Consider the following 12,871-nt stretch of genomic DNA (forward strand, 5'->3'; position numbering starts at 1 on the left):
TTCTCTCCCTCTGCATCGACCCTACGACTGTGCCATTGACCTTCTCCCGGGCACTAAACCCCCTCGGGGGCGGCTTTACTCCCTGTCAGGGCCAGAGACCAAGACTATGGAGGAGTACATTGAGAACTCATTCGTTGTAGGGTTATTTGCCCATCGACCTCCCCCACCGGTGCAGGATTCTTCTTTGTGGAGAAGAAGGACCAAACCCTGCGGCTGTATATCGACTACAGGGGCCTTAATGACATCACAGTAAAAAAACATTACCCTCTACCACTCATCTCCTCGGCTTTCAAACCTCTTCAGGGAGTGACCATCTTCTCCAAGTTGGACCTTCGAGAAAGGCCTACCATCTGGTTCCTTTACGGGAAGGAGATGAATGGAAGACTGCCTTTAACACGTCTAGTGGGCGCTATGAGTACTTAGTTATGCCACTCAGGCTGACCAATGCTCCCGCTGTGTTCCAGGACCTGGTCAACTATGAGCTCCAGGACATGCTGAACCTGTTTGTGTTTGTGTACCTCGACAACATCCTGGTCTTTTCCCAGTCAGATCAAGTACACGTCCTCCATGTCTGACAAGTCCTTCAGTGTCTCCTGGAGAACCAGATTGTCGTTAAAGCGGCAAAGTCTGAGTTCCATCGATCCCCTATCTCATTCCTTGGATACGTCATCACTGCAGGACATATACAGATGGATCCAGACAAGGTGAGAGTGGTGGTGGATTGGCCTCAACCCACATCCATAGTGGGGGGAAAGTTTACGAGCTCTCTCTCTCTCTCTCTCTCTCTCTCTCTCTCTCTCTCTCTCTCTCTCTCTGTCTCTGTCTCTGTCTCTCTCTCTCTCTGCCTGCCTTCTCTTTCTCTCTCTCTCTCTCTCTCTCTCTCTCTGCCTGCCTGCTCTCGCATCACTACCACTCTCTCTCTCTCTCTCTCTCTGCCTGCCTGCTCTCCCATCACTACCTCTGCCTTTTTCTGTGCCCCCCCTCTCTCCCTCTAGCTCCCCCTGCCAAGCTCTTGTCATAGGTGGTGATGTGAATGTTTCCACATGCAGTAGGTCTGCCTGTGCTACTGGTTTGGCCTGTAACTCTCTCTCTCTCTCTCTCTCTCTCTCTCTCTCTCTCTCTCTCTCTCTCTCACTCTCACCACACAAAGGCTCCTCAGAGAGGGAGCCGCAAACAGGAAAAAGAGGCAAAAGCAGAGGATTACCTCTCACTAGCTCACTGTTAACCCATAAAAAGCAGAGGATTACCTCTCACTAGCTCACTGTTAACCCATAAAAAGCAGAGGATTACCTCTCACTAGCTCACTGTTAACCCATAAAAAGCAGAGGATTACCTCTCACTAGCTCACTGTTAACCCATAAAAAGCAAAGGATTACCTCTCACTAGCTCACTGTTAACCCATAAAAAGAGAAGAAAAGGAGGACAAGGGGATTGGAGGAGCATGGAGAGAAGGGGTGAATCTCCTTCCCCCTCCCTCCTCCCTGTACATGCAGGCATGCATGAGTGTGTGTCCTATGCTTACTGGTGAATCATCTTCATTTAAAACAGTTTACCACAGCAGGAAAGTAATCCTGCACTAACAAGAAATGTGAATTATTACGTGGATTATAATTAGTGCATGTTGTTTGTAGGTGTTGATATATTTTACGTCAGGGCATATCAGGTCCTTGACTATACTACAAGTTTGCATTTTCCTCCTGCAGGAAAATTCTCATCAACAAAAGAGTGATCAAATTAAGATCCTACATCTGTAATTAACCAAAAACTATCAGTGAAAGCAAGTCCCTGTCTTAAAGACCCTCGTCTCTGATCCAGAGTGGATGGTTCAGAGACTGAAGAACTACTAATTTTCTCTCTCTCTTTCTCTTCTCTGTGTATGTGTGTTTCTTTGTGTCTCTGTCTCTCTGTCACAATTGAAGATAGTGGATGATACCAAGACCAAGATGTCTTTGAACCATTAGTCCGTATGGGAGATAGAAGGTACATGCAATGCATCCATCAAACCTAATGATAAAACCTGATCAATGAGGGAGAAACCACTGGACATGAAACAGTGGGGGGGGGGGGGGGGGGGATCAGGAATCAATTACCTTGTATGTGGGTTGGTTCAGGCGTGAGGCTGTCCCATTTGTCCTGGTCAGTTGGTAGTTGGTGATAGACAGTGGGATTGGAAGACAATAAGAGGGACCCCCTGTGTCTGTGGTGGTCATTAGGGGTGGAAGGGTTGTGTGGAGGTTGTCATTAGGTTGTGGGTTAAACATTAATCCAGCAAGTACTGTGTGAAGCTGTAGGGGGACAAAACAAAAGAAAGTGAAAGGGGTTTGATGTATAGATCAGGAGTTTGTTGTCAACTCCATGCAGGCATGTGTGAGAGATGTATGATACCTAGCCTGCTTACTTCAACTACCTAAGTGGGAACAGAACAAGATACTAGGGGTGTGGCCCTCCACCAGCGTTGACAGAGGGTATCACCCACCCCCACCCCACATTGACAACGGCACAGTGGGGGGGCTATTGGTGGCCCCTCAGGCCCCTCAGGACCCCTGAGAATGCTAGAGGATAATCCTCCTGGAATGTTCCAGGAATGTAAAAGAATCACACACAAGAGAGAGGGGGATATAGACAGTGGGAGAAGTGGAGATGAGGAGAGAGAGGTGGGAGAGGGGGAGGAGAGAATAGAGAGCGGTGGGAGAGGGGAAGGGGAGGAGAGAATAGAGAAAGAGGTGGGAGAGGAGGAGAGAATAAAGAGAGAGGTGGGAGAGGAGAATAAAGAGAGAGAGGATAGAGAGAATAAAGAGAGAGGTGGGAGAGGATCAGAGAATAAAGAGGTGGGAGGTGGGAGAGGAGGAGAGAATAAAGAGAGAGGTGGGAGAGGGAGAGAGAATAAAGAGAGAGGTGGGAGAGGAGGAGAGGAGAAGAGAATACAGAAAGAGGAGGAGAGGAGGAGAGAGAAGAGAAAAGAAGAGGAGGAGAGGAGAAGAGAATACAGAAAGAGGAGGAGAGGAGGAGAGAATACAGAAAGAGGAGGAGAGGAGGAGAGAATACAGAAAGAGGAGGAGAGGAGAGGAATCAGAAAATAAAAGAGAGAGGTGGGAGAGGATCAGAAAAGGAGGAGAGAGAGAGAATAAAGAGAGGTGGGAGAGGAGGAGAGAATAAAGAGAGAGGTGGGAGAGGAGAGATCAGAGAATAAAGAGAGAGGTGGGAGAGGAGGAGATAATAAAGAGAGAGGTGGGAGAGGTTCAGAGAATAAAGAGAGAGGTGGAGAGAGGATCAGAGAATAAAGAGAGGGAGGGAGGAGAGGATCAGAGAATAAAAAGAGAGGTGGAGAGGAGGAGAGAATAAAGAGAGAGGTGGGAGAGGATCAGATAAAGAAGAGAGAGGTGGGAGAGGATCAGAGAATAAAGAGAGAGGTACAGGGGAGAGGGAGGAGAGGAGAAGAGAATAGAAAGAGGAGAGAGGATCAGATAATAAAGAGAGAGGAGGGGAGAGGAGGAGAGAATAAAGAGAGAGAGGAGGGAGAGATCAGAGAATAAAGAGAGAGGTGGGAGAGGATCAGAGAATAAAGAGAGAGGTGGGAGAGGAGGAGAGGAGAAGAGAATAAAGAGGAGAGGAGGGAGAGGAGAGAGAATAAAAGAGAGGTGGGAGGAGGAGAGAGAATAAAGAGAGAGGTGGAGAGAGGAGAGAGAATAAAGAGAGAGGTGAGGAGAGAGATCAGAAGAGAATAAAGAGAGAGGTGGGAGAGGGAGAGAATAAAGAGAGAGGTGGGAGAGGAGGAGAGAGAATAAAGAGAGAGGTGAGGAGAGGAGAAGAGAATAAAGAGAGGAGGGAGAGGAGGAGAGAATAAAGAGAGAGGAGGAGAGGGAGAGAGAATAAAGAGAGAGGTGAGGAGAGGAGAAGAGAATAAAGAAGAGAGGAGGAGAGGAGGGAGAGAGAATAAGAGAGAGGTGGGAGAGGAGAGAGAATAAAGAGAGAGGGGAGAGGAGGAGAGAATAAAGAGAGAGGTGGAGAGAAGAGAATACAAAAGAGAGGTGGGAGAGGGAGAAGAGAATAAAGAGAGAGGAGGGAGGAGAGGATCAGAGAATAAAGAGAGAGAGGGAGAGGAGAAGAGAATAAAGAGAGAGGTGGGAGAGGAGGAGAGAATAAAGAGAGAGGAGGGAGAGGAGAGAGAATAATAGAAAGAGGTGGGAGAGGGAGAGAGAATAAAGAGAGAGGTGGGAGAGGAACAGAGAAATAAAGAGAGAGGTGGGAGAGGAGGAGAGAATAAAGAAGAGAGGTGGGAAAGAGGAGAGGAGAGAAATAAAGAGAGAGGTGGGAGAGGAGAGAGAATAAAGAGAGAGGTGGGAGAGGAGAGAGAATAAAGAGAGAGGTGGGAGAGGATCAGAGAATAAAGAGAGAGGTGGGAGAGGATCAGAGAGAAAAAGAGAGAGTGGGAGAGGATCAGAGAATAAAGAGAGAGGTGGGAGAGAGGAGAGAGAATAAAGAGAGAGGTGGGAGAGGATCAGAGAATAAAGAGAGAGGTGGGAGAGGATCAGAGAATAAAGAGAGAGGTGGGAGAGGATCAGAGAATAAAGAGAGAGGTGGGAGAGGATCAGAGAATAAAGAGAGAGGTGGGAGAGGATCAGAGAATAAAGAGAGAGTGGGAGAGGATCAGAGAATAAAGAGAGAGGTGGGAGAGATCAGAGAATAAAGAGAGAGGTGGGAGAGGATCAGAGAATAAAGAGAGAGGTGGGAGGGATCAGAGAATAAAGAGAGAGGTGGGAGAGGATCAGAGAAATAAAGAGAGAGGAATAAAGAGAGGATCAGAGGAATAAAAGAGAGAGGTGGGAGAGGAGATCAGAGAATAAAGAGAGAGGTGGGAGAGGGAGAGAATAAAGAGAGAGGTGGGAGAGGATCAGAGAATAAAGAGAGAGGTGGGAGGAGGAGAGAATAAAGAGAGAGGTGGAGAGGAGGGAAGAGAATAAAGAGAGGTGGGAGAGGAGAGGAGAGAATAAAGAGAGAGGGGAGAGAGGGAGAGAGAATAAAGAGAGAGGTGGGAGAGGATCAGAGAATAAAGAGAGAGGTGGGAGAGGATCAGAGAATAAAGAGAGAGGTGGGAGAGGATCAGAGAATAAAGAGAGAGGTGGGAGAGGATCAGAGAATAAAGAGAGAGGTGGGAGAGGGATCAGAGAATAAAGAGAGAGGTGGGAGAGGATCAGAGAATAAAGAGAGAGGTGGGAGAGGATCAGAGAATAAAGAGAGAGGTGGGAGAGGAGAGAGAATAAAGAGAGAGGTGGGAGAGGATCAGAGAATAAAGAGAGAGGTGGGAGAGGATCAGAGAATAAAGAGAGAGGTGGGAGAGGATCAGAGAATAAAGAGAGAGGTGGGAGAGGATCAGAGAATAAAGAGAGAGGTGGGAGAGGATCAGAGAATAAAGAGAGAGGTGGGAGAGGATCAGAGAATAAAGAGAGAGGTGGGAGAGGATCAGAGAATAAAGAGAGAGAGGTGGGAGAGGATCAGAGAATAAAGAGAGAGGGGAGAGGATCAGAGAATAAAGAGAGAGGTGGGAGAGGATCAGAGAATAAAGAGAGAGGTGGGAGAGGATCAGAGAATAAAGAGAGAGGTGGGAGAGGATCAGAGAATAAAGAGAGAGGTGGGAGAGAGGATCAGAGAATAAAGAGAGAGGTGGGAGAGGAGAGAGAATAAAGAGAGAGGTGGGAGAGGATCAGAGAATAAAGAGAGAGGTGGGAGAGGAGAGAGAATAAAGAGAGAGGTGGGAGGATCAGAGAATAAAGAGAGAGGTGGGAGAGGAGAGAGAATAAAGAGAGAGGTGGGAGAGGATCAGAGAATAAAGAGAGAGGTGGGAGAGGGAGAGAGAATAAAGAGAGAGGTGGGAGAGGAGAGAGAATAAAGAGAGAGGTGGGAGAGGAGAGAGAATAAAGAGAGAGGTGGGAGAGGGATCAGAGAATAAAGAGAGAGGTGGGAGAGGATCAGAGAATAAAGAGAGAGGTGGGAGAGGATCAGAGAATAAAGAGAGAGGTGGGAGAGGGATCAGAGAATAAAGAGAGAGGTGGGAGAGGGAGAGAGAATAAAGAGAGAGGTGGGAGAGGATCAGAGAATAAAGAGAGAGGTGGGAGAGGGAGAGAGAATAAAGAGAGAGGTGGGAGAGGAGAGAATAAAGAGAGAGGTGGGAGAGGAGAGAGAATAAAGAGAGAGGTGGGAGAGGATCAGAGAATAAAGAGAGAGGTGGAGAGGAGAGAGAATAAAGAGAGAGGTGGGAGAGGATCAGAGAATAAAGAGAGAGGTGGGAGAGGATCAGAGAATAAAGAGAGAGGTGGGAGAGGATCAGAGAATAAAGAGAGAGAGGTGGGAGAGGATCAGAGAATAAAGAGAGAGGTGGGAGAGGATCAGAGAATAAAGAGAGAGGTGGGAGAGGATCAGAGAATAAAGAGAGAGGTGGGAGAGGATCAGAGAATAAAGAGAGAGGTGGGAGAGGATCAGAGAATAAAGAGAGAGGTGGGAGAGGATCAGAGAATAAAGAGAGAGGTGGGAGAGGATCAGAGAATAAAGAGAGAGGTGGGAGAGGATCAGAGAATAAAGAGAGAGGTGGGAGAGGATCAGAGAATAAAGAGAGAGGTGGGAGAGGATCAGAGAATAAAGAGAGAGGTGGGAGAGGATCAGAGAATAAAGAGAGAGAGGTGGGAGAGGGAGAGAGAATAAAGAGAGAGGTGGGAGAGGATCAGATAATAAAGAGAGAGGTGGGAGAGGATCAGAGAATGAAGAGAGAGGTGGGAGAGGATCAGAGAATAAAGAGAGAGGTGGGAGGGATCAGAGAATAAAGAGAGGTGGGAGAGGGAGAGAGAATAAAGAGAGAGGTGGGAGAGGATCAGAGAATAAAGAGAGAGGTGGGAGAGGATCAGAGAATAAAGAGAGAGGTGGGAGAGGATCAGAGAATAAAGAGAGAGGTGGGAGAGGAGAGAGAATAAAGAGAGAGGTGGGAGAGGCTCAGAGAATAAAGAGAGAGGTGGGAGAGGAGAGAGAATAAAGAGAGAGGTGGGAGAGGGAGAGAGAATAAAGAGAGAGGTGGGAGAGGATCAGAGAATAAAGAGAGGTGGGAGAGGATCAGAGAATAAAGAGAGAGGTGGGAGAGGATCAGAGAATAAAGAGAGAGGTGGGAGAGGATCAGAGAATAAAGAGAGAGGTGGGAGAGGATCAGAGAATAAAGAGAGAGGTGGGAGAGGAGGAGAGAATAAAGAGAGAGGTGGGAGAGGAGAGAGAATAAAGAAAGAGGTGGGAGAGGAGGAGAGAATAAAGAGAGAGGTGGGAGAGAGGGAGAGGAGGAGAGAATAGAGAGAGAGGTGGGAGAGGAGGAGAGGAGAAGAGAATAAAGAAAGAGGTGGGAGAGGAGGAGAGAATAAAGAGAGAGGTGGGAGAGGGAGAGGAGGAGAGAATAGAGAGAGAGGTGGGAGAGGGAGAGAGAATAAAGAGAGAGGTGGGGGAGGAGGAGAGAATGGAGAGAGAGGTGGGAGAGGAGAGAGAATAAAGAGAGGTGGGAGAGGAAATAAAGAGAGAGGTGGGAGAGAGAATAAAGAGAGAGGAGAGAGATAAAGAGAGGTGGGAGAGGATAGAGAGAATAAAGAGAGAATACAGGTGGTGGGAGAGAGAATAAAGAGAGAGGTGGGAGAGAGAATAAAGAGAGGTGGGAGAGAGGGAGAGAGGGAGAGGAGGAGAGAATAGAGAGAGAGGTGGGAGAGGGAGAGGATCAGAAAATAAAGAGAGAGGTGGGAGAGGATCAGAAAATAAAGAGAGAGGTGGGAGAGGATCAGAGAATAAAGAGAGAGGTGGGAGAGGATCAGAGAATAAAGAGAGAGGTGGGAGAGGATCAGATAATAAAGAGAGAGGTGGGAGAGGTTCAGAGAATAAAGAGAGAGGTGGGAGAGGATCAGAGAATAAAGAGAGAGGTGGGAGAGGATCAGAGAATAAAAAGAGAGGTGGGAGAGGATCAGAGAATAAAGAGAGAGGTGGGAGAGGATCAGATAATAAAGAGAGAGGTGGGAGAGGATCAGAGAATAAAGAGAGAGGTGGGAGAGGATCAGAGAATAAAGAGAGAGGTGGGAGAGGATCAGATAATAAAGAGAGAGGTGGGAGAGGATCAGAGAATAAAGAGAGAGGTGGGAGAGGATCAGAGAATAAAGAGAGAGGTGGGAGAGGATCAGAGAATAAAGAGAGAGGTGGGAGAGGATCAGAGAATAAAGAGAGAGGTGGGAGAGGATCAGAGAATAAAGAGAGAGGTGGGAGAGGATCAGAGAATAAAGAGAGAGGTGGGAGGGGAGAGAGAATAAAGAGAGGTGGGAGAGGATCAGAGAATAAAGAGAGAGGTGGGAGAGGAGAGAGAATAAAGAGAGAGGTGGGAGAGGATCAGAGAATAAAGAGAGAGGTGGGAGAGGAGAAGAGAATAAAAAGAGGTGGGAGAGGATCAGAGAATAAAGAGAGAGGGGAGAGGGAGAGAGAATAAAGAGAGAGGTGGGAGAGGGAGAGAGAATAAAGAGAGAGGTGGGAGAGGGAGAGAGAATAAAGAGAGAGAGGTGGGAGAGGAGAGAGAATAAAGAGAGAGGTGGGAGAGGATCAGAGAATAAAGAGAGAGGTGGGAGAGGATCAGATAATAAAGAGAGGTGGAGAGGATCAGAGAATAAAGAGAGAGGTGGGAGAGGATCAGAGAATAAAGAGAGAGGTGGGAGAGGATCAGAGAATAAAGAGAGAGGTGGGAGAGGGAGAGAGAATAAAGAGAGAGGTGGGAGAGGATCAGAGAATAAAGAGAGAGGTGGGAGAGGAGAGAATAAAGAGAGAGTGGGAGAGGATCAGAGAATAAAGAGAGAGGTGGGAGAGGAGAAGAGAATAAAAAAGAGGTGGGAGAGGATCAGAGAATAAAGAGAGAGGTGGGAGAGGGAGAGAAATAAAGAGAGAGGTGGGAGAGGATCAGAGAATAAAGAGAGTGGGAGAGGATCAGATAATGAAGAGAGAGAGGTGGGAGAGGATCAGAGAATGAAGAGAGAGGTGGAGAGGATCAGAGAATGAAGAGAGAGGTGGGAGAGGGAGAGAGAATAAAGAGAGAGGTGGGAGAGGATCAGAGAATAAAGAGAGAGGTGGGAGAGGAGAAGAGAATAAAGAGAGAGGTGGGAGAGGATCAGAGAATAAAGAGAGAGGTGGGAGAGGATCAGAGAATAAAGAGAGAGGTGGGAGAGGATCAGAGAATAAAGAGAGAGGTGGGAGAGGATCAGAGAATAAAGAGAGAGGTGGGAGAGGATCAGAAAATAAAGAGAGAGGTGGGAGAGGGAGAGAGAATAAAGAGAGAGTGGGAGAGGGAGAGAGAATAAAGAGAGAGGTGGGAGAGGGAGAGAGAATAAAGAGAGAGGTGGGAGAGGATCAGATAATGAAGAGAGAGGTGGGAGAGGATCAGAGAATGAAGAGAGAGGTGGGAGAGGGTCAGAGAATAAAGAGAGAGGTGGGAGAGGATCAGAGAATAAAGAGAGAGGTGGGAGAGGGAGAGAGAATAAAGAGAGAGGTGGGAGAGGATCAGAGAATAAAGGGAGAGGTGGGAGAGGATCAGAGAATAATAGAGAGGTGGGAGGATCAGAGAATAAAGAGAGAGGTGGGAGAGGAGAGAGAATAAAGAGAGAGGTGAGAGAGGCTCAGAGAATAAAGAGAGAGGTGGGAGAGGGAGAGAGAATAAAGAGAGAGGTGGGAGAGGGAGAGAGAATAAAGAGAGAGGTGGGAGAGGATCAGAGAATAAAGAGAGGTGGGAGAGGATCAGAGAATAAAGAGAGAGGTGGGAGAGGATCAGAGAATAAAGAGAGAGGTGGGAGAGGATCAGAGAATAAAGAGAGAGGTGGGAGAGGATCAGAGAATAAAGAGAGAGGTGGGAGAGGGAGAGAGAATAAAGAGAGAGGTGGGAGAGGATCAGAGAATAAAGAGAGAGGTGGAGAGGGAGAGAGAATAAAGAGAGAGGTGGGAGAGGGAGAGAGAATAAAGAGAGAGGTGGGAGAGGGAGAGAGAATGGAGAGAGGTAGGAGCAAAGAGAATAAAGAGAGAGGTGGGAGAGGATCAGAGAATAAAGAGAGAGGTGGGAGAGGATCAGAGAATATAGAGAGAGGTAGAAAAGAGAATAAAGAGAGAGGTGGGAGAGGATCAGAGAATAAAGAGAGAGGTGGGAGAGGATCAGAGAATAAAGAGAGAGGTGGGAGAGGATCAGAGAATAAAGAGAGAGGTGGGAGAGGTTCAGAGAATAAAGAGAGAGGTGGGAGAGGATCAGAGAATAAAGAGAGAGGTGGGAGAGGATCAGAGAATAAAAAGAGAGGTGGGAGAGGATCAGAGAATAAAGAGAGAGGTGGGAGAGGATCAGATAATAAAGAGAGAGGTGGGAGAGGATCAGAGAATAAAGAGAGAGGTGGGAGAGGATCAGAGAATAAAGAGAGAGGTGGGAGGATCAGATAATAAAGAGAGAGGTGGGAGAGGATCAGAGAATAAAGAGAGAGGTGGGAGAGGATCAGAGAATAAAGAGAGAGGTGGGAGAGGATCAGAGAATAAAGAGAGAGGTGGGAGAGGATCAGAGAATAAAGAGAGAGGTGGGAGAGGATCAGAGAATAAAGAGAGAGGTGGGAGAGGATCAGAGAATAAAGAGAGAGGTGGGAGAGGGAGAGAGAATAAAGAGAGAGGTGGGAGAGGATCAGAGAATAAAGAGAGAGGTGGGAGAGGGAGAGAGAATAAAGAGAGAGGTGGGAGAGGATCAGAGAATAAAGAGAGAGGTGGGAGAGGAGAAGAGAATAAAAAGAGAGGTGGGAGAGGATCAGAGAATAAAGAGAGAGGTGGGAGAGGGAGAGAGAATAAAGAGAGAGGTGGGAGAGGGAGAGAGAATAAAGAGAGAGGTGGGAGAGGGAGAGAGAATAAAGAGAGAGGTGGGAGAGGGAGAGAGAATAAAGAGAGAGGTGGGAGAGGATCAGAGAATAAAGAGAGAGGTGGGAGAGGATCAGATAATAAAGAGAGAGGTGGGAGAGGATCAGAGAATAAAGAGAGAGGTGGGAGAGGATCAGAGAATAAAGAGAGAGGTGGGAGAGGATCAGAGAATAAAGAGAGAGGTGGGAGAGGGAGAGAGAATAAAGAGAGAGGTGGGAGAGGATCAGAGAATAAAGAGAGAGGTGGGAGAGGGAGAGAGAATAAAGAGAGAGGTGGGAGAGGAACAGAGAATAAAGAGAGAGGTGGGAGAGGAGAAGAGAATAAAAAGAGAGGTGGGAGAGGATCAGAGAATAAAGAGAGAGGTGGGAGAGGGAGAGAGAATAAAGAGAGAGGTGGGAGAGGATCAGAGAATAAAGAGAGAGGTGGGAGAGGATCAGATAATGAAGAGAGAGGTGGGAGAGGATCAGAGAATGAAGAGAGAGGTGGGAGAGGATCAGAGAATGAAGAGAGAGGTGGGAGAGGGAGAGAGAATAAAGAGAGAGGTGGGAGAGGATCAGAGAATAAAGAGAGAGGTGGGAGAGGAGAAGAGAATAAAAAGAGAGGTGGGAGAGGATCAGAGAATAAAGAGAGAGGTGGGAGAGGATCAGAGAATAAAGAGAGAGGTGGGAGAGGATCAGAGAATAAAGAGAGAGGTGGGAGAGGATCAGAGAATAAAGAGAGAGGTGGGAGAGGATCAGAAAATAAAGAGAGAGGTGGGAGAGGGAGAGAGAATAAAGAGAGAGGTGGGAGAGGGAGAGAGAATAAAGAGAGAGGTGGGAGAGGGAGAGAGAATAAAGAGAGAGGTGGGAGAGGATCAGATAATGAAGAGAGAGGTGGGAGAGGATCAGAGAATGAAGAGAGAGGTGGGAGAGGGTCAGAGAATAAAGAGAGAGGTGGGAGAGGATCAGAGAATAAAGAGAGAGGTGGGAGAGGGAGAGAGAATAAAGAGAGAGGTGGGAGAGGATCAGAGAATAAAGGGAGAGGTGGGAGAGGATCAGAGAATAATAGAGAGAGGTGGGAGAGGATCAGAGAATAAAGAGAGAGGTGGGAGAGGGAGAGAGAATAAAGAGAGAGGTGAGAGAGGCTCAGAGAATAAAGAGAGAGGTGGGAGAGGGAGAGAGAATAAAGAGAGAGGTGGGAGAGGGAGAGAGAATAAAGAGAGAGGTGGGAGAGGATCAGAGAATAAAGAGAGAGGTGGAGAGGATCAGAGAATAAAGAGAGAGGTGGGAGAGGGTCAGAGAATAAAGAGAGAGGTGGGAGAGGCTCAGAGAATAAAGAGAGAGGTGGGAGAGGATCAGAAAATAAAGAGAGAGGTGGGAGAGGATCAGAGAATAAAGAGAGAGGTGGGAGAGGGAGAGAGAATAAAGAGAGAGGTGGGAGAGGATCAGATAATGAAGAGAGAGGTGGGAGAGGATCAGATAATGAAGAGAGAGGTGGGAGAGGATCAGATAATGAAGAGAGAGGTGGGAGAGGGTCAGAGAATAAAGAGAGAGGTGGGAGAGGATCAGAGAATAAAGAGAGAGGTGGGAGAGGATCAGAGAATGAAGAGAGAGGTGGGAGAGGATCAGAGAATAAAGAGAGAGGTGGGAGAGGAGAGAGAATTAAGAGAGAGGTGGGAGAGGATCAGAGAATAAAGAGAGAGGTGGGAGAGGATCAGATAATGAAGAGAAAGAGAGGGTCAGAGAATAAAGAGAGAGGTGGGAGAGGATCAGAGAATGAAGAGAGAGGTGGGAGAGGATCAGAGAATAATAAAGAGAGAGGTGGGAGAGGCTCAGAGAATAAAGAGAGAGGTGGGAGAGGGAGAGAGAATAAAGAGAGAGGTGGGAGAGGATCAGATAATGAAGAGAGAGGTGGGAGAGGATCAGATAATGAAGAGAGAGGTGGGAGAGGATCAGATAATGAAGAG

The sequence above is a fragment of the Oncorhynchus nerka genome, linkage group LG24, assembly GCF_034236695.1.
Source record: "Oncorhynchus nerka isolate Pitt River linkage group LG24, Oner_Uvic_2.0, whole genome shotgun sequence".
Taxonomy (NCBI): Eukaryota; Metazoa; Chordata; class Actinopteri; order Salmoniformes; family Salmonidae; genus Oncorhynchus; species Oncorhynchus nerka.